We start from the raw sequence: 25,338 nt of genomic DNA, 5'->3' as shown, positions 1-25,338 counted from the left end.
TATGCTGGCCGGTGGGGCCACCAACGTATGCACAAGGCCGTAGGCCCTTCCTCATCGCTACCTCTGACCTACACTACGGTCAGCAGGCCTCACAATTCAGATATAGTCCTGATTCCACATGAGGCAGTCCAGTAGGCAAGACACATTGCTCCCACTACGACCCCTCCACATCAAGCATCATCACAGGCCCATGCACTCTCAATGATTCTGGTACCACTAACCCTATTAAACCCAAATGTGTAACTGTGTTCTGAGTCCTGAACGGCAGTGTCCCCAACATCGTGGTAGCGGCCACATCACCAGACTCCCTTTGGTCTTATTTGTTGTTCTTTTCTTTAAATAATTTTATTTCTATATAAATCTGTACATGAGTAAGATTCTTCTTTGTCCAACCACGCAGGGATACTTCTGGGCCCAAGAAGGTTGTTGCGGGTATGTTGGTAATGTTGGAAGAGGGTACGTTACCTGCTTATATGGGGAGAGGGAGTTCAAAGGGGTATCACTCACTGAAAGAACTCCGATATGTTTTCACAGATGCCTCGGACAGATGCCAGCTGACGGAGTGAATCACAAAATGTTTTTTCAATACTTATGTAATGTGAGTTATGAACAGTTCGGACCCAGGCTCGCAGAGGGACAGATGCGGCCCATCCGCTTGACTCACAGTCGCATTACTACGAGCCGTCCATGTCATTGTGTCTATCCCTGCCCTGTTCCATTGTACTCCAAGACACGCCAAGCCACTTCAATTACGTTCCAACGTTTCCCCACATAGCTATCTGTCGCATGCGTACTCGCTGTTGGTGTGCAGGTCAATGATCTAGTTCTCAACATCTCACGGCCCCTCCCTGAGGGCAGGTGTGAACACACACCACACTCATCTGACACATGCAGCACAGGCCATGTGACTACGCAAATATAATAGATCGACAGTGTCATATCCTTTATTGGTGGTGATGACTAGCTAGTGAACGCTCCACGGTCTCAACTATAAAAAGTCCATGAAAAGTTGCACATCAGGTTAGCCGCACCCTCAGCTATATGGCCATCAACGGCCTACCATCTCCTTGGTGCGGACTTCATACGAATAGGGTTAGTGCCTCCCCAAACTCATGTGGCCATCAGGAGCCTACCACCACATGCCACAAACTTGAGTTCCACAGGCTTAGCGGCACCAAACCCTGAGGTGCACTCCGCCATTGACAACTCAGGACTCAGCAACATGTGTGAGATATGCCGAGCTGCGGAGAAGCTGATGTGGTCTCCGCCAATAAGGTCTCAACGACATCTGTAAAATCTTCACAAAATTTGATGTGATCTCCGCCATTCAAGACTCAGAACTCAACAACACATCTGAGATCGGTGAGGTTTTGACGGGCACATGCAGTCCGCCCACTGCTGCACTCTACGATGGCACCAGATAATTATTTGCTAATCGATGCACAGAGGTAACAGTCTCACTCTCTTCTCTCTCTCTCTCCCTCTCTCTCTCTCTCTCTCTCTCTCCCTCGTTCTCTCTCTCACTTCCCTCTCTTCTCTCTCTCTCACTCTCTTCATTCTTTTCCTTCTATCTCTCTCTCCCTTCTCCCTTTCTCACTCCCTTTCTTTCCTTCACTCTCTTTGTCTCTCTGGCTTGTTTTTCCTTCTCTGTTTCTCTCTCTCAGTCCTTTGATATGCACATTACACACGTCCTTATTTTGTGCTTTATTTTCCAAGCTCTGTCGTCGACATCCAAGGTCCGCACAGGAATCTTCCCCCTTGTTGTTTTCTATTATATTTGTTAAATCTGATTTATTGTTTATTTTTTATATACATATTAATAAAAAAATAAAATTTGAAAATAGTTTATGATTTATATATGTTTATAAAAAAGAAAGTTTGAGAAAAAAAATGATAAACCTTTTCGGTTGTTTTCTTAACGGCTGTATGACTCTTTCTTTGTGTTATTACTGTTATTTGCTGGTATCCACCATGGTGTTAAGTTTTGGAGCACTTATCGCGAGAATACTGTTGATCTCGACTTTAGTGGCATTAAAGTGCTAATAATGAAATGCAGAGTAGCCGTTCCCACGCAAAAAGACACAAGGTGCACTTTTGCGATTTATCAAAATACTAAAATCCTATACTGAATTACTCTGAGGTAATGCCTGCACTTGCAGTGTACACACAAAATCAATGAAGAAATCTCATTGTTTTCATATTGATTAGGAATAGTGCGTCAGGTGCTGGATCTTGATGGGATGCACTGCCCAGTCCGTATATTGTCCTGCACATGAAGCAATGACATCACAACTTTCACAACTGCAATGCGAAATTATTTCCGCCGATAACCCACGTTACCACCAGGAATTTTACACCTGCTTTTTGATGGTGGTAAGCAGGACAACTACCTGCAGCATGAAAAGAAACACAGTGAAGACACACAACAGAACACCCACATGTGTCATAGACTAAATGAGCACAATACAGGGATACCCATGAGGGCCACAAGACTCATCGCAACAACAACAGGACCACCAACACCCCCCAAACTCGCATCTGAGCAAAGGTGTCCTTGTGGTCATTGTGTTAGCATGATAAGCAAATGCCCTGCAACATCACAGTGTGCTGTCTCCATGTCATCTCAGCATTACCAGTGACCCTAGACATGTAGATACGCACGCATCCTCCTGCAAGCACAACACACGTGTGCTGGTCCGGGCTACACAGGTCAGCGGAGGGATGTGCCTATCCGGCAAGTGATACAAGGTCTCTTGAACATGTCCGTGTGTAGGAAGTGCGGTAAGTGTGTCTCTGTGTTCCGCTGTGGCCTGCCACAAGGGCCGCAGCAGACGATGTTGTAAAGTTGCATACACCACCACCAGACGGCACTCATGGTGTCCTTCGAATGCACAGCTCTTCCCATCACTGTCTCGTGGGGAGAGAGCCCTGTTCTCCTGTCTGGCGTACTACGCATGCTCATAAACACGAGAACGAGCACATCAGGCCATTTCAAGGAAGTTGATGAACACACTTTGTACACCCTCATTTTGATTGTGCCATTTACTTGTTCTACTAGACCAGAAGCCTCAGGCCTGTAGCTCCAATGTAATCTCTGATCGATTTTCAAAGCTGCACATAACAATTTCATGAGTTTGTTATGAAGGTTTTTCCTCTATCTGTCTCCACGAGGTCGGAATTCCGAACCGCGATGTCATTTCCATTAAGAGCAACTTTGCCATAGTGAGACTGTCACATCACCTGGTTGGATATGCCTCAACCCATCGTGGAAAGATACAGAAATGAAATGAAATGAAAATGAAATGAAATGAAATGAAATGAAATGAAAAATTCCACTTATATAGCGCATAACTGCCCGGAGGCCTCGCACCTGCAGACCACCACCAGGACATATCTCAACCTATTGCATCTTGGCATCTCAATGAAATATAACTATATTCTCTTGAAAGGGCCTCCTTGTCAAGATTACAAGCAATCTTACCTGTTGGTTGCTTGTTTGTAGATTTCGTAGAGACGTTATGGACTGACTTACCTTTACTCTTAACTAACACCCTGTGATGAATCTTAAACACTAAGGTAATTAGGTAGGATCTTGGGAAGAGAGCCGGATCGGGGGCGCTACTTGTTCAGTGTTGTCGACCTGCGAGGCAACAAGGAAAGATGATTATAGCAACAATCTCCCTATATATCTAGTTTCTTACACTAAATTCTGTATAGTTATTGCTAATTATTCACACAAAACGTACCCTACCTGCGATCTTGGGAAGTCTGGTGTCGCGTCCGAGTTGTTGTTATGAAGTATGGCTTGTCTTCTCTTGTATTCAGAGGAGAGTAGTTTGTAGAAGAAGTTTTTGTTCACCTATGTGAAGAATTAAACATTTGAATAAGTTACTGGTGTTTTCTTATGTGTTTTCAGCGCCAAAATAATTATTCCAGTTCACTTCAGTTTCACTTACTCCTTTAAATCTCCTACTTGTTTATCTTCACAACCTGTATTTAAATAAGAAATAAATAAATAAACATACATAAAAGAATATCAACTAAGTTTTGCTAATTTGTTCTCTAAAATGTGCAAGAAATGTCATCTGCCAAGAAACCTTGCAAGCGCTAAGTACTCAAGTCTTTTAAAATGCCTTTTGTCTTTCAGATTCAACTCCAAAGGTTTGCCTTTAAAAATAATTACAAACAAGTATTCAGATCGTTGATTGTAGCTTGCCTGCGGTGGGCGCCTGAAATTGTGTAAGAAAAAACGTTCCCTTAGCTTTTTTCTTTTGTGCAGCTTCGTGATGGATGAAATCTACAACGTCGGCAGGCTCCCGCGATGTCCAAAAGAAGAACGGATCCAGGAAACAGGAGCTTAGGTAAGTCTTCTAGTGAGCGAGGAGGAAGGCAAATCATTTTGGCCTCGTTGGGTGTGGCTATTTATACCCTTGCCACACCCAAACGCCCGCTGACGCATCGTGCACATTTTTATTACGTACGTCTTGTGTCCATGTTTGTTATTATGCCTTAAAACGTTCTAAATCTAAAGACCTGACAATAAACCATACCCCGCATTACCAACCCAATAAGAATTCACTAAAGAAACGCTTCTGTACACATTAGACATGTCAATGAACAGTGCTAATTTACATATGTTTGAATAAATCAGACCAGTATTTAAACAGTACATATCTAGTACATTAACACTTTGGTATGCAGGATGCACGGGACGGGGTGGGTTTCTTGATGGGGAAAGCTCTTTTTGGAGCACTTTACCGTGTCATTTTGATGATGCAGTGAGTGTCATGACAGTCCTGATCCTCCAATGTGACTCATCGCAATCACTGTTCTCTTTCTCACATTCATTTGCTGGCACGTAACACACCTGTGTCAAACTGCTTCCACATGCACACAAAATCGAGGGTTGAATCACGTTTGCCTAAACACTCGCACCATGGCATCTCTTCCAAGATGAACTGCTCCATGAATTTGCCTTGCCGTTGGGCTTAATAAATAGTTTGGTAACACTGCCCTTTCATCTGTTGATACCCAAATTCCATCATCTCTCGTTTGACAGCCTGCCCTGCAATGTTGCTGCTTCCTCTTCTGGAACCTCCTCTTGCAGTCTCTTCACATCATCCCATGTATCAGCTACAGACAACATCATGCTGAGCTCGGTCTCTTCTGCACTTTCTCCTACGTATCCTCCATTGAAAATACAAACATGTAATGCACAATAGTGAGCCACTTCATCAGCATAATTATTTCCCTTGGTGACAAAATCTTCTCCTTTCCCGTGGGCTGCACATTTTACAACTGCTATGGCCTTTTGCCTCTGTAAGGCCTCTAGTAAATGACTAACATATTCGCCATTACGGATGGGAGAACATCAGGTATCCCCTCTGAGACCATAATTGTCCAAAATCGTGAACCACTCCAAACCCGTATTGGTTGTCTGTATGGATGGTCACTTATACTCCATCTGCAATGATACAGGCCCATGTCAGGGCAACAATTCAGTAACATCTAGACAGTCATGCTCTTCACAATCTTCTCCTTCTTCCTGTGGAAGAGGCAACAATGTAGCAGGATTCAAAGTAGTACAACGCTTAAGAGTAACATTTTGAGCAGCTAATATAACTTGTTCAAATTTTGTAAGCCTATTGTTGGTGAGGTGCTGTGTCTTAGTCCTTGTCATTAGCAGTTCCACTGAATGTGGCACATACACCACGAGTGGATGACCATTACTATACTTTCACACCTCTCAGTGCTGACACCTGTTGCAGCAAAGGAAATGAGACATTCGGGCAACGCAGAAGCTACAGGATTTAACGCAGCTGAAAAATAAGGCACTGGTCTGTGGGTACCTCCATGTGTCTGTACGAGGACCGCTGACGCACATCCTTCTTTCTCACAGCTAAAGAGTGAAAATGCTTTGTTATAGTCTGGCATTCTTAGTGATGGAGCGCAACATAAACTCTCTCTCAGCTCATGGAAGGCACTCAAGCTGTCGTCATCCCATGGTACTGGATTATCAATATCTTTTCAAGACAATCTCAAAAGTGGCTTTGCCAGTAAAGAAAGTTTGGGATTCACTGTCGACAATAGCCGACCATTCCCAAAAACATGCAGACTTCTTTTTGTGTTCTCAGAGTTCCCATTTGCAGAATCGTCTCTATGCGATCTGGTGACACCCTTCATTTTCCTTTCTCAATTTGATGTCCCAGATACTGTACCTCTGTTTGACAACATTGGAGCTTATTAGGGGACACTTTGTGTCCATTCTCTGCCAGATGGTTAAGCAAAGCCACTGTATAATTTCAGCTTGTGTACTCAGTTTCTGATGCGACCAATAGGTTGTCAATGTATTGAAACAGAACTGAATTTTGGGGCATTATCAATCAGAGGGGCTTTCTGTATACCCGAGGGATACAACACCATGTTAACACACAATCATCCATCTTGAACGCGAAAATATATTGGCTATTTTCGTGCAATGGTATGGAGAAGAAGGCTTGGCACAAATCGATGACTGTAAAGTGTCAACCACTCAGCTTCATATTGTATCTGAAATAATATGACAGCCGGATTCGGTACCACAGGACAACACAGGATCACGATTTCATTAACCCTGCCTAGATCCTGCACTATTATGTACTTGCCGCTAAGCTTCTGTAGTCCCATTACAGGTAAATTACAGGGACTTCCCCTTATATCTTTCAGAATGCCTTGAGCAATCATGGACTCAATCACAGGTCGTATTCCAGTCATAGTTTCCGGAGTCAATTTATACTGCAGAATTCGTGGAAATTCAGCATTGTGTTTGACCTATATCTTCACAGGTTCGACACCTTTAATCAATCCAATGTCTTCACTTGTAAAGTCCCATACCTTCGGCAAAACAGAATCTCTCAGGTAAATCTTCTATTGTGAGAACCACAAACAGTTCTACACATAGACTCATGTTTGCCATTTTAAAATCATCATCATAATCATCATCATATGTTTGCAACTCCACACCTCTCGGAGTGCAGGATATGTTACTGTCCAATTTGCACACAAGGTCACGTCTCAATAGACAGACCGGGCTGGAGTCACACACTACAAACTGATGTTCATCATGGAATGGTCATATTGTCACTGATAATTCATTTGTCAAATGTTTAGTCATTTTCAAATGAGTTACCCCTACTACTTGGATTGACTTTCCTGACAAGGTTAAGTCTGGGACCAGCTCTGTTCGAACTGTGGAACATGCAGCTCCAGTGTCTGACAGAAGAGTAACAGGATGTCTGTTCACTTTTGCATCTATGAATGGTCCACTTTGGTCTACTTCCAGGGCAGCACCCAAAGGTGCATTCTCACTGCTCCCCCCTCTGGTATTCCTGGGGATCTGGTATCTGCTCCAGTCTGTGTTTAATCTGAAAATAAGGCATCTGTCTATACGTCTGATTATTCATGGGTATTCTGGGTGGTTGCTGTATTTGCATTTGGGACTCACTGCTACCCCCATACATGGATCTAGGTCTTGTCACAGTATTCACGCCTTCTGGCATCTGTCCCCCTCCTTTATATTGTAACTGATTTGCTGGATTTGATCTACACTTGCACTTCCAATGCCCGATTTTGTGACAATAATGGCATGCTGTTACACGTTTTTGATTTGCCACCCACTCGGCTCCAAAACATGCATCAGTACCTCTCCCTCTACCCTGTCCAGGTTGTGGCACAATTTGTTGTTGGTTGATTCCTCTACCACTTCCTCTTTCTCGACCTACTACGTGCCCACAATCTGGTCGTTCAGCGTTTCTCAACTGTACTAACATCAACTTTTCCTTTGTCTTCTTTTGTGCTGCTTCTACTTGTTCACTACAGTATTTTGCATATCGCAACATCTCATCAATAGACTTGTTCTGCCAATATATCAAGTGGTGCTTTATCATTAAACTGATATCAGTTCCTAATCCTAATACAAATTTAGGCACATATTGTCCAATATCTATTGGTTCGACAGTATCCAATCCACTACGTTGTCTAAATGCCACTAACAGCCTTTCATAATAGTCATGCACAGATTTTTTAGGGTCTTGCGCAGTACGATCAATGTTAAGCCAATCAACAGTCTGCGGCACAACTTTAGACTGCAACCATGTTATCACTTGCTCATATTTCTTCATCACCTCTGCGAAGGACCATTTGTCAATGCATCTCTAGCTTTTTCCGCAATAGGCCAATCACCGGATGCCTATGGAGGGCTGGGTCCATGGTGTTCATGACCGGGTCTCGGCTATCTTGCTCTGCTGTCGAGTTTCCGCCTGCTCAGGTTGGGCGGTATCTTCGCTGCGGTCTATCTGCTTGTTTGGGCCATCCTAATTTGTGTAGCGGGCCAACGTCATTCCACACAGCGGTAAGTCTCAATTGGCTCACACCGCCGCGGTGGCGGGCGCACTTTGATGGCGGTGCGCGGCGCTCCGTGGAGGACGGGAAATGACCTGTATTTTGCTATCCTAATGTGGCGGACGTGAATACCGCTGCTCGCTGGCGGTAAAAGCTGTTTTTCCGCCGCACCACCACCGCCCGACATCCTAATGGGCCCCTAGATATTTCATTTCCACCCGATTGAACCAACAGCAACCACCAATTAACACTACATCGAACATTCCAATCATCCCAAATTCAACAATTTCCCACTATGTCAAGATGAATACAGTCAACAAGAATTTCCAGGATCTAGATTTCGGAGATCACTGCGAATTCAATTGTTAAAAGTAGCCTCTGATATTTACAGTGTTTGGAATAAAGCAGAAGGGCAGGTTTGTTTTATTATGGGCGGGTAATCCAGGCAGACTGCTGCTCTGTGGGTCATCTCTGAAATATCCATTAACACCGAATGGAGCTCATGTATTCCTTTAGACACTCCATCCTGAGACAATGCTGCAGTGCTTCGTTTGGGGCAACAAGGCGCTATGAGGACTCACCTATACTCACGCTCACACACAGCATTGGTGGAGACCTATTTAGATACTGGTAAGGGCTTAGGGTCTTCAGAACGATTACAGATTTCAAAATAATATATGGTTCCTTGCTGAGAATGTGAAACAAAGGCATTCTGCACATTGTAAATGTAACTACCCTTACACTGAGACCGGGCACTCTGAATGCATCAGCATGCAGAGCGTGGGCCCTGGGATGTATACAAAGCACACAGTTGACGCTTCTATTTTTAAAGGCGTTAGCCATCCTTTAACAATACACCCTACCATTTTTGACCCAGTTGCAGCCAGGGTGGAACCAGCAAAAGGGTCTGGAACACAGAGACGAAAGGCTCGTTCTTTTTGTGACAAAGATCTTTGTTTTTGTGCAGTGGCTACCAAATGCTAACCAGTTATCATACGGCTTTATAATATGAAAATATTGCATGCCACCCACTGGTGCCCTTCTGAAGGCTGTCCATGCAGAGTGGAGATAGGATTCACCCAGTGCATGAGAACAAACAAATTTATAAAAGCGACTCCAGATTTCAGCACCTCTCTTTGATCATAACTCTTTCCTCATAACGACCACTGCTGTAAGGCACTTTTAGAGATGTGTTTCATTTACATGCTGCGCACCACCACATAGACTATACCCAGAGACGAATCACAAAGAGAAACGGCCCCCCGTACCCCACCTGGCTGCACTATCATTCCCCGTTGTATCCAGCCTCCTGCTGACTTTAAACAGTGCCCTATAGATGTAGGGTCTGGGCGTAAACATGTTTATGTTTTTGCATGTGCCTGGCGCGTGGGTGCGAAGAGAGATCACACCCACCAGCCGCTGCCACCCCTAGCTGCATCCTGGGGATGCTGGACTCAGAGCAGGTGGATAGGGTGCCGAGGCAGCAGAAGGGATCGGATTAGGTGGAAACTGTAAAGCACGCGCATGAATTAAAGCTGCGTCTTCTGAGCCCTCCAGAAATAAAAAAAAGCATTTGCAATGGATTAAATCTTGCATTTGCAAGAGTTTAAACTATTTGCATTGTAAATGACAACGCCTTTTCTTTATCTGTTTTGATAATTAACGCATAAATAAAAGGCATTGTCATTTATAATGCCAATAGCTCAAAATCTTGTAAATGTGAGACCTATTTCATTTCAAAGAAGCAACCGCCATTGTACCAGGATGCTAGGAAAGTGAAAGCACGCATGACACACTGAACATTGCAGGAAAGCATTTCGTGCCTGCAGTAGGAGAAACTCTTTAAAGAAAATCGTGCTTACAGACTATGGGCCCGATGTAGGTGGCCAATAACGGTCGGAAACGGCCGAATTCGGCCGTTTTCGACCAGTATTTGGCCTTTTGAGATGTGGGGGACCTTTTTTTGTCCGATTCGGTATTTTACCAATTCGGTAAAATTACCGAATCGGAAAAATACCGAATCGGTTTCTTTACCGATTTTTAAAATTCGGAATGTAGGTGGGACTACTTTCAGTCCCACAGGCCCTTCAGATTCGGTATTTTAACACCCAATCCAATTGGGTGTTAAAATACCGAATCCAGGTGTGTATGCACATGTGTGCATGCACACCTATGCCATGTGACAGACAGACATGCCCTTAGGGCATGTCTGTGTGCCACATGGCACACAAGCCAGTATTGGGGGTGCTAGAGGGTGTCAAAGTGACACCCCCTGCACCCTTGCAGAAATCGGTAATTACCGAATCGGTAAATACCGATTTGGTAATGCACATTGATTCCTATGGGCTTCAAGGCCCATAGGAATCAATGGGGGATACCGATTCGGTATTTACAGAATCGGTAAATACCGAATCTTACAGATTCGGTATTTACCGATTCTGAAATACCCACATCTCCCCCCCTCCCATTTACCACTTCTTAAATACCGAATCGGTATGATTCGGTATTTAAGAAGTGGTAAATTGGAGTTTACCTACATCGGGCCCTATATATCTTTATTTTGCCCCAGGTTTAGGTCTTAGGAATGCCCCTGTTGTTGGTAACTACAGACTAAATAAGACATACCCTGTAACAACAGAAGTAATAGAGCCAGTCCTCATGGGAGGCTACAAATGAAGACATGGTGGTACTGCGGAGAGACTAACAAGCCTATCAACGATTCAGAAGCCAGCATTTACAAAGGACAATGATACAAGTCAATGAAAAGATGAGCGGAAAGTGGGTGGAGCTTCAAGTCCATATTTGAATATAGCATGCCTATGAGAGCTAGACCTAAAAATATGTGGGTGCTTGTTTTCAGTTTAGTTACTGATCCAAGTTGGATCAGTAACAAAAAAGAAAAAAAATGTTTAAAGTTTTTAAAATGTAGGTGTATGGAAGCAACAAGAGGGAGGGAGGGAGAAACAAAGCATTGACGCAAAACATGGCACTACAGGGGGACAGAAGCAACACAGAGTGCACTTGTGGTGGGGAGGAAAAACACTGACGAGAGGGCAACATGGAGTGATTGAGGGATAAGCACATGTACGAGCAGGCAATGGGGGACTACGGGGTGAGGACGAGAAGCAACAGGTGAGAAAGGACGATGTGGGTAGGGCAAGCAAGCAAGACAGAGGGCCGAGGGAGGTAGGAGAAGAAAATGGCAGGAAAGCAACACGAAGTGGACGGGGAGAAGTACATGGAAAAAAGAGCAATGGGGGAGGACAGGAGGGCATGCGTAACATGGAGAGGGTGGGGAGACGCACATAGACAAGAGAGCAACACTGAGTGCGGTGGGAGAGAAGTATACGATGGAGACAGCTGGATAAATCAAGCATGTTCATGGAGTGATTACCCGAAAAGAAAAAACTAGTGCTTGAAAAGAACACACTGGAGGCACAGAAGCAGGCCAATCAAAAGTGCTGGTTAAGAGGCAATGTTCCATAGGCGAGACAAACACCAGACTGACAAGCTGAAATATGAATAAGAAGCAGGCAAATGAATATGACACGAAAGTCAACCAATTTTAAGTAGCGGGTGCGCTCTAATCCCTTATATTCTTCTAATCAACATTTACCTGTAATCACGCAATTCTGTTCAAGTGGCTAATAGAAATTCCCTTTAGATTCCCAGTTTCAAACAATAACGAGCATAACTTCAACTGTACATACTTATAAAATGTTTTACATCACATCATGTATGAAGCCTGTAAATGTCCCTGGACCCTGTCAAGAAGTTACATCTGCAGATTGTGTGTCCCCTTAAGTGATGCTGAAGGTGGGGAGGACTGAGAACTGTCCCTTTATTATGCCCACTGCTACCTAGATATAGATAGACATTTACATTTACATTTAGCCATTGCCCTGCTTGCTGCAAGACCACATCCTCTCAATCGACCCAAATGTCCTTGATCTTATACTAGACGTCCTTGCCCTTGATGGAGGACCAGCGAGCAGACAGCTTGACAGCTCATCTTAGTGTGACGAGTAGAGCAGATAAAGGGTACAACACAAAACTTCATCTAAAAATAATGTCATGTCTATTGTTGACTTAAATGGCCATACCCTACTTGGATGGAACTTTTAAAGAAGCTGCAAGCAGGCATTGAACTGCGAGCTGAGGAGATCCGACCGGCGTCTCCCCGTTTTCCATCATCCTGATCCCCTGATACAGCGGGGGGAGCTGCAACCTGGACCGCAGCCCTCCGGAACATGCCTGCCAGTCTTGGCGTACTTCTGTGCTGAAATAACAGCCGTCCCCGGGGGTGAATCACAGCTCGCCGCCTCGGCTGCCCTGGCAGCAAGATGGCAGCCGCGGTCTGACTGTTGCCGCGGTTCCTGTCCTGTGAAGCGGACGGACATCTCGAGGTGGGTGGAATTGCCTGGCCGATAGTGGCACGTTCCTGTGGAGGTGAGGAGGGGGAGAAGCGCTTTCATTGCAATCAGCTGGCCTGCAGCACAGCCCTACTCAGCCTCTGACTGCAACACAAGATGGCAGCCAGACAGTGAGCGCCCTGCGATCTCGGCTGTATTGGGCAGCAGCCTGCCTGTGGGGATCCCACTGATGCCCCTCTTATGACCAAAAGGCTGAAACAGCCCAGATACGATGCAGAGTCATGCTGTGGCGATTAGTGATCCTATTTTGCCTGCAGTGAGGACCTTGTGGAGCCACAGACAAAATGGCACCAAGCCTCCCATAGGAATACCAGCTTTTCTATCCCTGGCACAATAATTAGGGCGGTGGCCCTAAGCGTAGTAACCCTGTTCACCCCGTACACCAAAAGAGCCCGGTGCCTCACTCTGACTGACTCCAACTCAGTGCTGAGCCCGGGAAGGGTCGCTGCAGAAAGGGCGTGCTCAGGACAAGGTGGGTGTCTCCAGGAGGCCAGAAGGGGAGATGTGAAGCGGATCCCTGCAGGTAGTCTATGCTTTGAACCCGGGAAACCCAGAGAGCTGGCTTCTGGACCCAGAGCACTAGAATCAGGATTTGCTGATCTGGGGGCCGACATTTTATGCCACGGTTGCTGTGACTCTTATCTGGGCCCTCCATCTTGTTGGCCTCAACCATTTCCTCTGTGTACAACTAGCCTTCTTTCATTAGTCTGTCCAAACCTGCCATCAATGCTGCGGCAGGCTTGGAACAATGTGTCATGGGAGTGCTTTGGTGTGTGCGTGTATGAGGGGTTGTGTGCGGACGCACGTGTGTGTATGTGCGCCTGTGCGTATATGAAAGACTATGTTCACATTCCTGTGTGCTTGTGAATGTCTGTGCGTGTGATGGTGTGGACATGTATTTGGGTGTTTTTGTATTAGAGCATGTGATTCTATGTGTGCTTCTGTTTGTGCGAGCAGATGTTTCTGTATGTGTGCTTATGTCTGTGCGTATGATGGTGTGTGCATGTATTTGATTGTCTTTGTATTTGAGCATGGGATTGTATGTGTGCGGATGTTGCGTACTTGTATGCGCCCTCTGTTCGCGTATGAGAGTGTGTGCGCACATTTGTGTGTGATTGTGCATGTCTGTGCGTGTGATAGTGTGTGTGTGCATGTACCTGTCTACTTCCCCAGCTCCTTCCCCCTCCACTGAATCTTTCACCATGCCAGCTATTCCCCTTACGTATTTCTGCTTATTGTTTATCTTGACCATACAAGTAACTATGTTGCCATGCTCTGATAACTGTGTAAATTTTGGAACGATGTAACCTGTAACTGTGATCTGATGCTCATGTAAAGCACTCTGATTTCTCCGGGTCTAGCCAGTGCTATATACAACATTTTAAAAATAAATCTGGAGGCTGAAGCTAAGACCACCAACGACTTGTATTTATATGTCTGTTACATGTTGATTACCTCAAAGTAGACCTCAGCCAACTCCACCTTTCAATGTGTGCCTCCAAGCAACAAATGGCCCCCTCTGATTCACCACCAATGCTGACAACACAAAACTGTATTTTCAAAAGGGGGCAGAGCTAGCTTTGCTAATTAGCTTGTTCGGTACACCTGTACGCGGAGTCACCATTGACAGCTTCATAATGAGATTCAAAAGCGTTGGCTGTTGCTGACTTGCAAGTTATGTTACCTGGCTCTACCGCTCTTTCTCTGGGCTGGCTCAAAGCGGTGCCCAACGGTTGCAACCTAAGGTTTGATTCTGGTCTTGCGTTGGAACCTCAAAAAGGTTCCAACAGAAACTCGTGCATACACTGCCCACTTTCTAGCTACTTCAGAGACACAAAGCAAAGGTATCTGCATTTGTTGTGTGCAACGAAATTTCCTACACACACTACATACATAAATATGGCTACGTGGTCTTAACTGATAGTAAGAGTGAGATTGTTTTATAAAATGAAAGAGTACTGAATTATGTGATATCATCACAAACCCCTACAATTCCTAAGTATGAGATTTATTTATTTATTTCATTTTATTTCATGCATTTTTATAAAGCGTGGACTTTACCCGAAGGTGTCAGAGCACTGTACAATAGATCCGGTTACGTTACATGAGAGAACTGTTGCAGGAATAAAACAAACAAAAATAGCAGGCCATAGAATCGGAGCAATGCAGGCAAAAGGCACACAATCTGAAGCACAGCATGAACAGATTGTACAATCAAAAATAAGACTAAATATGTCAAATTATACAATGACTAAAAAACTTCCTGGCGAACAATAGCAGGCTGTAGAATCAAAACAACGCAGGCAAAAGGAACACAATATCAAACGCAGCAAGCACAGGATGTACAAACAAGAATAAAAATATTCGTGACAACTTTACAATGACTAAAGAACTTCCTGTTGGGGTCTGAGAAAGAGGGAATTAGTTCTGAAAGTGTCTTTGGAATAAAAGAGATTTGAGGTCCGCTTTGAAGATCTGGAGGGAGGTGATGGCACGGAGGGAAGGAGGAAGCGAGTTCCAGATTCTCACTGCATTACCTGAGAACGATTGTGCCAACAATTTTTCCCTTTTGAAGGAGGGGGGTTCAAGAAGGAACTTTTCCACATTCCGAGAAGGTCTTGAGTCTCCAGACAGTTTGAGTTTATTCGCCAGATAGCGAGGGGAGGAAGAGTGCAAAGCTTTGTGAGTGATGCACACTGTTATGTAGATAGCTCTAGCCTCGATGGGAAGCCATCGGAGAGAAGACAGGATAGGAGTGATGTGGTCAATATGTTTGGACCCTGTAATGAAGCGAGCTGCTGAATGGAGGACGGATTTGAGGGGGGAGAGGTAAGATTTGGGAAGGCCAGTCAGAAGAGAATTACAATAATCCAGTCTAGAGAGAACTGGCGATTGGACCAAGGTTTTCTGATGATTCTCCGGGAAGAACCGACGAATCCCCCATAAAAGGCGCAGTTGATAACTTGTGCTCTTGGCCATGATGTGAGAGATTAGGTTGAGTCTTTTGTCAAGTATGACACCTAAGGATTTAGCGCAGTCCACAACAATGGGTTTACTGTTGAGTAGATTCGATTGATCCATCCATGATTGAACAGGAGGCAAGAGAGAGAGCTAGATAAGAGGAGGAATTCTGTTTTGGAGGGATTGAGAATGAGTTGGTGAACTAACATCCAGTTGTGAATAGTATTCAGAGTAGAGCTGAGTAGTGAGAGATCATGAGAGGAAAACACCTTGAGATAGATTTCGGTGGGTGGTAATTTTTTATTGTTTGATTGTTTAAAATCTTTACAAAAAGAAAAACACAAGAACATTTCAGATTAGGATAACTCATTCAAAATGCTTTTTAGATAACAAGGTGAGTGTTGAAGTTTGATAAAAAAATATCCCAAATAGAACCCAAATCCTGATTATCGGTGGTTTTAATATTTTTGCTCAGCCGTGGTTTTTGATCATTAATTGCGATATTTTCTTAGTTGCTCCTATTATAGCCATCACAGTGTGTAATTGCACTGGTTCAGAGTTACGTCTTGTTCTGACTCCCACAGATTGCGTCAATTCTATGCCCTAATTTTGCTTCATCCGATTGTTTCAGTACTCTAGTAGATTTAAAATCCAATGGTTCTTTTATATGAGTACCCTGTTCATTATATGGTGTTTTGAGACCTATGTTTTCATTCTTATTTGTCAGCCTGGGAATTTCCTGTGTAGGTGAAGCAGTTTGTTTTTTCCGAAAAAGGCTCTTCGCTGGAGAATCATCAAATGTGTTATAGTGGTTAGTTATCGGTACCACACTTTGGGCAGTGTTTTTCCTTATTTCAACGTTAACCTCTATCGGGATCCTAGATGACATGCTTACTATACCTGGATCCGTAGAGTAATCAACATATGAGACCTTGGGTTTTATTTTCTCCATAGTGTTCACTTTAGTGTCCCCTTCCTGTAGATCGCTTATATTGAGTGGGTCCTGGTTATCAGCTTTCGTAGGTGTTTGATTTACTAATTTAACCAGTTTATTAGGTTCAATGGCAGCAATATTTATTTCTTCAGAGCCTTGTTTTAGTCCAAATAGGTGAGCCATGATTTTCTGATTGTTAATAGATGTGATAGGTGTCTGTAAGTTTCCTATTGCTGGATCATTTTGTATGGACATCAAAGCTCCTGTTGGATCCTTTAGAAAATCAAATTTTTGAGGAATTGTTGTGCTTTTTTCGAACATTATTGCAATTGGTGATATAAGTGTTTGACTCAACTCCTTAGGTTGTGCTTTACCGTTATTAAATATTATTATAGCTTTAGATTTACGTGATCTACGTGTAGGGGGAACAGACGGCCTCTCCTTCCCAGAGCGCATTATTTTTGAAGATATTTCTATAGTAAAGTATGAGGTGGCAACCAAACTCCCAGAAAGAAAGACTGAAAATAGATCAACCTTTCAGCAATAGCTTATGCAAACTTTTGTAACTGTGCAACAGATATTAGGACTATATAAATACACAAGTATTCAACAAGTATTCAAGAGTGAAAATGTTCCTGTCACCGCTATTACAGCTGGAAAACAATTTTAAATAGCAATTTTGCGGTGTTAGATAATGCTAGGTAATTTGTTTGTAGGCTGGTAGGAGGCCTTTGTTTCTTTTTTTGTTTGTTTTGTTACACAGGCCTCTAACAGAACTTATGCTTGTTAGGAAGCTTTTTCAGAGAGGGTCCTGACTCTTGAGCTCGTGATCCACTTAAGAATGCAAGTCCTGTGATGTGCGTATGTTTTCATGTATTTTATTTAGTTTTATTAGAATTATATAAACAAGTACCCAGATTCTTCCAGAAAGAAGTTACTTGCTCCTTAGAAAAAAATGATGATAATTTCCAATAAAATAATCCACAGGAAACAACACCAACAGCCTAAGCAAAACAAGCGACTCCCCAGTAGGCAAGGCAGTCAGAGATAAAGAAGAAAGCACAAAAGTTTGAACCTTAGACCATCCTCACCAGATGTCTAAGCTTACCTACACTCCAATGCTTCCTCCTAATCCAGGATAGTAATTTATAGGATATCCAGGGAAACTTCCTCTCCAGAAGGGACAAAGTTGCTACAATGAAAAGAAAACCAACCAGAGCCAGAAAAGTCTCTGTTCCTACCCTAGCCGTGTAGAACATGGAAAATCAGGAGTTTCAATGAGCCCCTCCAGGGCTTGAATGAGAAATCAACTCTTCCTCAATGCTTCCGCTACCGGGAGGGGTTATTCTCCATACTTCTGCTTCACCGAGCAGCAAGGGAGAAAATGCAGGCAGGGACCGGAACACCTGACCCCCAAGCAAGATCCAAATCAAAGGGAGTCCCTTCCCCGCTCCAGCCGCTAGCGGGAAGGGTGAAGGAATCCCCTACTTCACCGAGCCGGGAAACGAGACAACAATGCCAAAGCCAACCCTCTGGCTCCCTCGAATTCCGGTATCGCCTTTCCACGGCGAAAAAGTTCAGAAGGTTCCCCAGCCGGGGGACGCGAGAAAAAACAGGCTCCTGCCGCGGGGAGCGAAGAGAAAAAACACAGCCTCAGGCCAGGGCTGTCAATCAAGAATCACGTACTGCACCTGAGGTAGATTTGGGTGTCATCCGCACAGAGATGGTAGAGGATTCCAGATTTGCTTAAAAGGTTCCCTAATGGTTCCAGATAGAGATTGAACAGAGTGGGAGCAAGGATAGAACCTTGAGGGACGCCTTGACCAACCCCCAGTGGAGACAAGAGACTGTTTGCAATCTTGATCATTTGGGATCAATCCGAGAGAAAAGAGGCAAACCATTTAAGTACTGTGCCTTCCACTAACATTCTCTGTTGAAGAATGTTAAGGAGTGTGTTGTGATTAACAGTGTCAAAGGCTGCAAAGAGGTCAAGAAGAATCAGAAGGCACGATTCCCCTGAGTCGAGAATATGCAGCGCATCATCGAACACTTGCAACCGTCCTGGTTTCCATTTTCTTATCTTTCCTCCACTTCACCCAGCCGTGATATGAGATGATCGTGTGGGAGCAAAAGGAGCTACACAGTAGCGACGTCACAGAAGCGTGCAGGCGCTGCACGTATCGCAGCATCTCAACAGGCCACACTAAGCAGGGTTGTTCGGAGCCCAAACTCAGCCTAGCTTGCAACTGCTGATGAGGCAGGCACGGTGCAACCAAACCAGGCCAGTGCTCCAGTACTCACAGTGTAGAAACCTTAGTATCAAATCAAATGTGACAAGAAGAATGGAGAAGAATTTTGAACTGATAATATCACATCATGCAACAATATTGTTGAAACATTATAATAATGGGCTCCTGCCTGGGTTTCAATGTGGGTGGTTTGGTAAATAAAAAACAGAAGGGGCTGGCCAGTAAAATCCTTCTGTGCTTGAACTGAAGTCTGCCTCGTTCACCTTTTTCCTAGAGTGAGAGAACATTCCAAGCTTTCCTGAGAGTGTCTTAGACTTCAGACAAATGTGGAGAGGTTGTGGCCCAACGGCCAGAGTTGTCGACTTTGAAGCTGGGAAACCAAGTTCGAGCCCTCGCCATCGGCTCAAAATCCTTCCTGGGATTCTGTGCAAATCACGTTTTCTCCCTGTGGGTACCTAAAAGGAATGTGCCCTTGTGTTACTTAAGTGGTGCTCATCATGTAAAGTGATTCGATGTCTTCGAGTTGAGTTTGTGCTATATATATATTTGTTTTTAAAAGGAGTGCAGTTTTTCACACCGCAACCATTTAGCATTCCCAGCAATTTCCCACTAAGATACTGCATAGGGAGGGTGGTCGGCCTTCCTCTTTACTAGTGAATCCATACCCAGAGTGCCAGGCAGGACTGAACGTCCCCTGTAGCGTTGTTAGTAAGGCTCGCGCTAGCACACGGGGCCCCGCGACGCTAATAAATACAGGAGCCGGTCTTCCAGTTTACACTGGCTCCGACTGCCGTGCGGTAGCCACGCCTCTATATTCATACTCTCCAGCGTCTGACGTCACGCGTCACGCGTCAGTGCTGGGGCGCTCCAGCGGCGCGAGTACGCTAGACCGCTACCTCGCGCCCCGGAACACTCCATTCCTTCTAACCTTTATCAAAAAGTGAAACATCAATGTTACAGTGGATTACAAAAGAAAACGATGGATCTGTTACCAGTCTGCCAGTGTTCATTCAGGACGTCGCTACACCAGGTAGTCAGCTAGCTGGGAGGAGGGTGCTGAGTTTTTCCGCAACCCATATCTGGACAGTCCTCCTCTGGGCATTTCTATCTCTGGTGTCCCCGGATTGGGGTGCTGTTTTCTCTGGCCGGTGATGGTAAGCTCGATATACTACCCCCGGGGGTGACCGGAAACTGCGGAGTGTCTTGTTCCATCCGGTCTCCTTCTTCTGAGAAATACGGATCAGTCTCGGATTCCTCTCCTCTCTGGGGACTCAGGCTGGATTGCTCGAAGTCACGCTCTGGACCAGGCAGTGTGCCGTGGTGTGCTTTCTTAAAGAACGAGATGTCCCTGGTGACTGTTTCGGCTCCTCTTTGGGCAGTCACCATGGTGCCGGTCCGGCGAGTGACAGTCCACGGTTGGTGTTCGAATGGGAGTCGGAACTTGCTTCCTGGGTTGCGATCTTTGACGTACACCTGGTCGCTTGCTTGTATAGTGGACTCGCGGGCTCCTCCCCGTTTGTTGGCTTGATCATTGGAGCGAGTCCGGTTCGCCAGGGCCTTCTCTTTACTGGCTTGTTCAGGAAACCACATTGGGTGGTTGGGACGTGTGTCTTCCTGGGCCTCCAATTGCAAAAGGTAAACAGTCCATAAACAAACTAATGTATGGCGTTCTGTCCAAATTAAACTAATCTAATGTGCTGTGAACAGTACCTAATGTTTAAGATATCCTTGTTATTAAGAAAAAGGTAGTCTTCAAAGCACTCTGCGCTTCCAGGCACTATTTCGGCATACCATCAAATGGCAATAATAAATGCATAGAATGCAAATTAGTCACACCGGACTAGGGCCAATGTGAGATCGCCGACTGTACACCAGTATAAAGTATTACATAAGATTTTAAAGTGCCTTCTGCGTATAGCGCCAAGAGGCCGAATGGCGAGCGCTGAGCTTCACTAACACCCGGGCAACTTGGAACAAATGTTGAAATTATGTATAAATTGAGCGGTTCCAGCCCCATCCATACTCACTCCGGTGCTGGCGCGCCCCCGCTCACGCGCTTGGCAGCCTCTGGCAGGTATGTGTGAGCAGTTGACGCACCGAGGTTCGCCCCGTCCCCTTCTCACAACCCCGAACCGTGGCACTGCCCCCCTCGCTGTGTGGGCAGGCAAGCCAGTTCAGGTGCTGCTCAAGCAGCCATAAAATTGCGATCCCCTTCATTCAGCACAATTACTTAATTTAATCAAGTTACAGCGGAGCCCCCACCAGGTAGGCGGTGAGACTGGCCTATTGTATATGGGGGGGAAAAAAGAGCCGCGCTAATGTGATTGCGAAATAATTCGATGGCACTTTAAAGCAGATTAAAAGAGACATTTCAAAACATTTTAAACTATACGAAATCCTAAATAGAAACGCGAACAATATGTATTCGTATTTTTGTTTAAATTAATACTTATGTTAAATATATGAGCATGAGGAATATAAAGTGAACATTTTCAAAAAACAAAACAATTACAAATATTAAAACAGAATCCGTGGTACAGAGCTTCCAATTAAAAAATATAATTTAATATCAAATTTATTTTAGATAAATCGTGAAAAGAAAGCTGTACTAGAGTATTGCACTCAGAGACTTTTTAATGTTTTTTCGTAGGTTTATGAGCCACTACTGATATCTAGGCAACACAAGAATAGACAATTAATTACAAAACCAAAAAAAAAAGTGTAGGTAAAATAATGTAAACACGCGACATTACGTTTCCTCCCTTCAGCATCTATTACAAAATAAACTGCAAACGGCACCAGCAACACATATTTTCTATCCAGAGATAAAGGCTAGTTCCACTCACAACACCGGTATGCAAAACGCATAATGCAAAAAGAAAACAAGCACAAATTATATGTAACGTTGTTGGTTCGAATTACTGAAAATCAGCTGTCAACAAGAATACGAGTTAAAAAGTAATGCCGTGAATATATAAAAGCAATCTGTGGCGGATGTCAAAAGACCTTGACAGTCCAGCGCGACGGGTGCTCCTCTTTGAAGGCGGACACCACGGTCTGCGGGTTGGTCAGCAAACCGCGATTCCAGCCCGGAGGTCCCGGACTGTAATATTCGTGCACGACATTTACCATCCCAAGGTAGGGCTACACTGGCCGTGTATTCACAAGCAATATAGTGTATTATTTTTTAATAATCAATATCATTAAATCAATATTGTTTATACTGCTATCGACGTGTATTTTCCCATTGAATTTAACTTTCCACTCCCAGTACATCGTCTTCAGGCTCCATGCTTTGTCAACCAAGAACTCCTTACCCACAATAAAATAGAAAACCAAGCAAATGCCATTGAAAATAGAAACCCATCTCCCCTCAAAGATATGCAACAACAAAAAAAACAAGTGGTGCGCGCGCCTTTCCTGCCATATGTTTTGAATTATCGCGCACGAGTCTGGCCCGATAATTGAAAGCAATATTTTAGGAAATGCGCGTAACAGACACCAATAGGCCCGGGGCGGAGGTATGCGCCCGCCTCTGACCTATGGTATGCTCGCTTTAAAACAAAAACGCATGTGAAGGCCAATAGCAGACCGGAAAGGATAAAACACACGCACAAGCGTATTGAATTTGTGGAATTTACAGGTCCATTTTTAAAACGACAGTAAAAGGGCTTTTCGCTTCGCTTCGCTCTGCTAGCCCTAAAAAGGTAACAAAGGCTGCAGACTCGGGGACGGTGATTCTTCAGGTGCGACCACCACTTCCAGAGGTAAGTTGGAATCCGGGAGAAGAGGTAAGTACCCCAAAGGGAAGCACAGAGGGCGGCAGGGTGGCGGGTGCAGGGGTGTCTTTGGGCATCAGGAAATCTTACCATCAGCTGGTCGCGGTTGGAGGGGTCCCTGGTTCTGAGGCTGCAGGTATTGCCTGGTTTGTCGAAGAGGGTCTTTGGGCACTGGACCTCAGGTCCCAGTCACCGGGGGGACTTCCTCGAGGTCTTAGTTCACTTGCGATACAAAAGGGGATGAAGGACGGAGCGTTTGAGAAAATGAAACACTCACCCCAGTCAACTGATCTGGGTTTAATCCATCACCATTCTTTAGCTCACTCGGCCACCCCAGTTCAGACATGGCCATATGCAAATCAGTCTGACCCTGTGCCTCATGGGAACAGTCCAGCCCGAACTGCCAAGCAGTTTGATTGTTTGATTTGCTCAAGCGCTCCGTCCATCATCCCCTTTTGTATCGCTTTTTTCCCCCCAAGTTGGCAGGGTATGCTCAGACGTGATTCTCTTGCTCACTTTGCCACTGGATTCAAGATAGCCTGGCTGATGAGGATTATGAATCTGAAACCGGTCCCAGGATGCTTGTTTCTGGTCCAGGGAAGACATGGCTTGGCAGTTCAGGCTGGACTGTTCCCATGAGGCACAGGGTCAGACTGATTTGCATATGGCCATGTCTGAACTGGGGTGGCAAAGTGAGCTAAAGAATGGTGATGGATTAAACCCAGATCAGTTGACTGGGGGTGAGTGTTTGATTTGCTCAAGCACTCCGTCCATCATCCCCTTTTGTATCGCTTGGTTCACTCGGGCACGGGCCGGGCTCGACGGGTGCGGAGTGGGTTGATCTTGTGCTTCCTGACCGGCACCAGGAGTAAAGTTCTTGAAGCAGAGCCTATGCTTATGGGAGTCACAGTCTTTAAGAGGGTCAAGGCAGGCAGGTCCTCCGGGGGTCCCAAGGTCACTGTCCGCAGGAGTCACCAGGATTAGGCAGGGGCAGGTTCCAGGATCGACAGGCCGGTAAGGCTAGGGCCAAGTCAGTTGGTGTTGTCCTGTTGTTAGCAGCTGCACGGCGGGTCTTCTTCTTCTTGATCTTCTTTCTTCTTTTCTTTTTGGGATCTAAGGAAGGAAGGTTCAGGGAGCCCCTAAATACTGAATTTAGGGGCGTTACAGGTAAGGCAAGGGCAGGGATCAATAGGTCACTGTCCTGGGATGGGTACACCCCCTATTCTGCTACTCTCCGGTGGGAGGGGGGCAGAGGCCTAGCTGTCATTGGGCAGGGCTCCCCATCTTCAAGATGGCCGGAGCCCGGGGTCGTGCTTCGCCTCGCCTCTCCCACCTGAGGGGTGGGGTTGGCACAGGCTGACACACCCCCCTTCCTGATGTATGGTTTCCGGCCAGTCTTCCCACCAGAGTGGGGGTCAGAACCGGTGAGGGCCAGTTGCTGGGTACAGCAAATGGTCTAGAGAAGCTCACAGAGGCGGCAGGCCTTTTAAGCTTCCTCCTGCCCATCCAGGGAGAGGAGACCTGGCACCTTGCACAGGATGTGCACTGTTGCAGGCCCAGGAAAGCGGGGGCTCTCCACCCAAGTATGTTAGGAGTGCAAAAATAAACATATTCTCTCTGCTTGTCATTGTAAGCTACTTAATAGAGCAGAAAAAAGAAAAGCAAAGTTCAGTTTTTGTTGCTTTAAACAGCTACTTCAATTATGTTCATGCCCTGACCTAACTTTCATCTTAGCTGCAGATATTGGACATCAGAACTCAACTGTAATAACTCATAAAGCTAAATTACAATGTCTTTTCTTTATAATCGGCACCTAGGTGAGTCACAAGTTGCTGATTATAACAAAACTAGAGACTGGCTTTTACACAGGGATTACAGAGTCCCATGTATTATATCTACATATATGTAAATGTACGTGACGTGTACCATCTATTACTAATACCTACCATGTAGGATGCGCTGTATAGTTATATGCCTTGCAAACTAGAGCATGAAAATATATTGCAACATAATTGTAATTGCGATGTAAATAGTGCATTGTAATGTACAGCATTGTGAAGTTGTTTGTTGTTACAACTGATTTTCTCATTAGACATATGAAATAGCACCTACATATACATGAGTTTTGTATATACTTTAATCACAGTTCAGATTTTTAAATATTAAGTTAAATACCAAATCATAATGTGATCCTTTTGTGCACTCCTGAATTTGGATTACACCTTGTGCTGTAGTATTGCACTAAATATGTGGTTTCCCCACACACATTTCTCCAGTTTAAAACTGACAAAAGTTGTGTAAGAAAAAAATTCACAATATTCTGAGTTTTTCTGCTTGCAATAGGGGAAAACATGAAGTATTGACATGATATTTGATTATGGCATTAGGAACTGGTACAGTAATAACACGCTCAAAAAAACCCGGTGGCATATGTATTAGAAATGGCCATCTTTTATGTGGAATTCCCCCAGATTCTTTCACCTATTCTTGCTCAACCCATTTTTGCTGGCATTAAAACTTGGTACAGTTTACCCCTGCTAATCAGTAATAAAGTATGAGCATAAATTTATGAGAGAGCTAGTGGGCCTCCCGGTCTCCACCCC

The sequence above is a fragment of the Lissotriton vulgaris genome, chromosome 2_1 (assembly GCF_964263255.1).
Source record: "Lissotriton vulgaris chromosome 2_1, aLisVul1.2, whole genome shotgun sequence".
Lineage (NCBI taxonomy): Eukaryota > Metazoa > Chordata > Amphibia > Caudata > Salamandridae > Lissotriton > Lissotriton vulgaris.
This window is presented reverse-complemented; position numbering follows the sequence as displayed.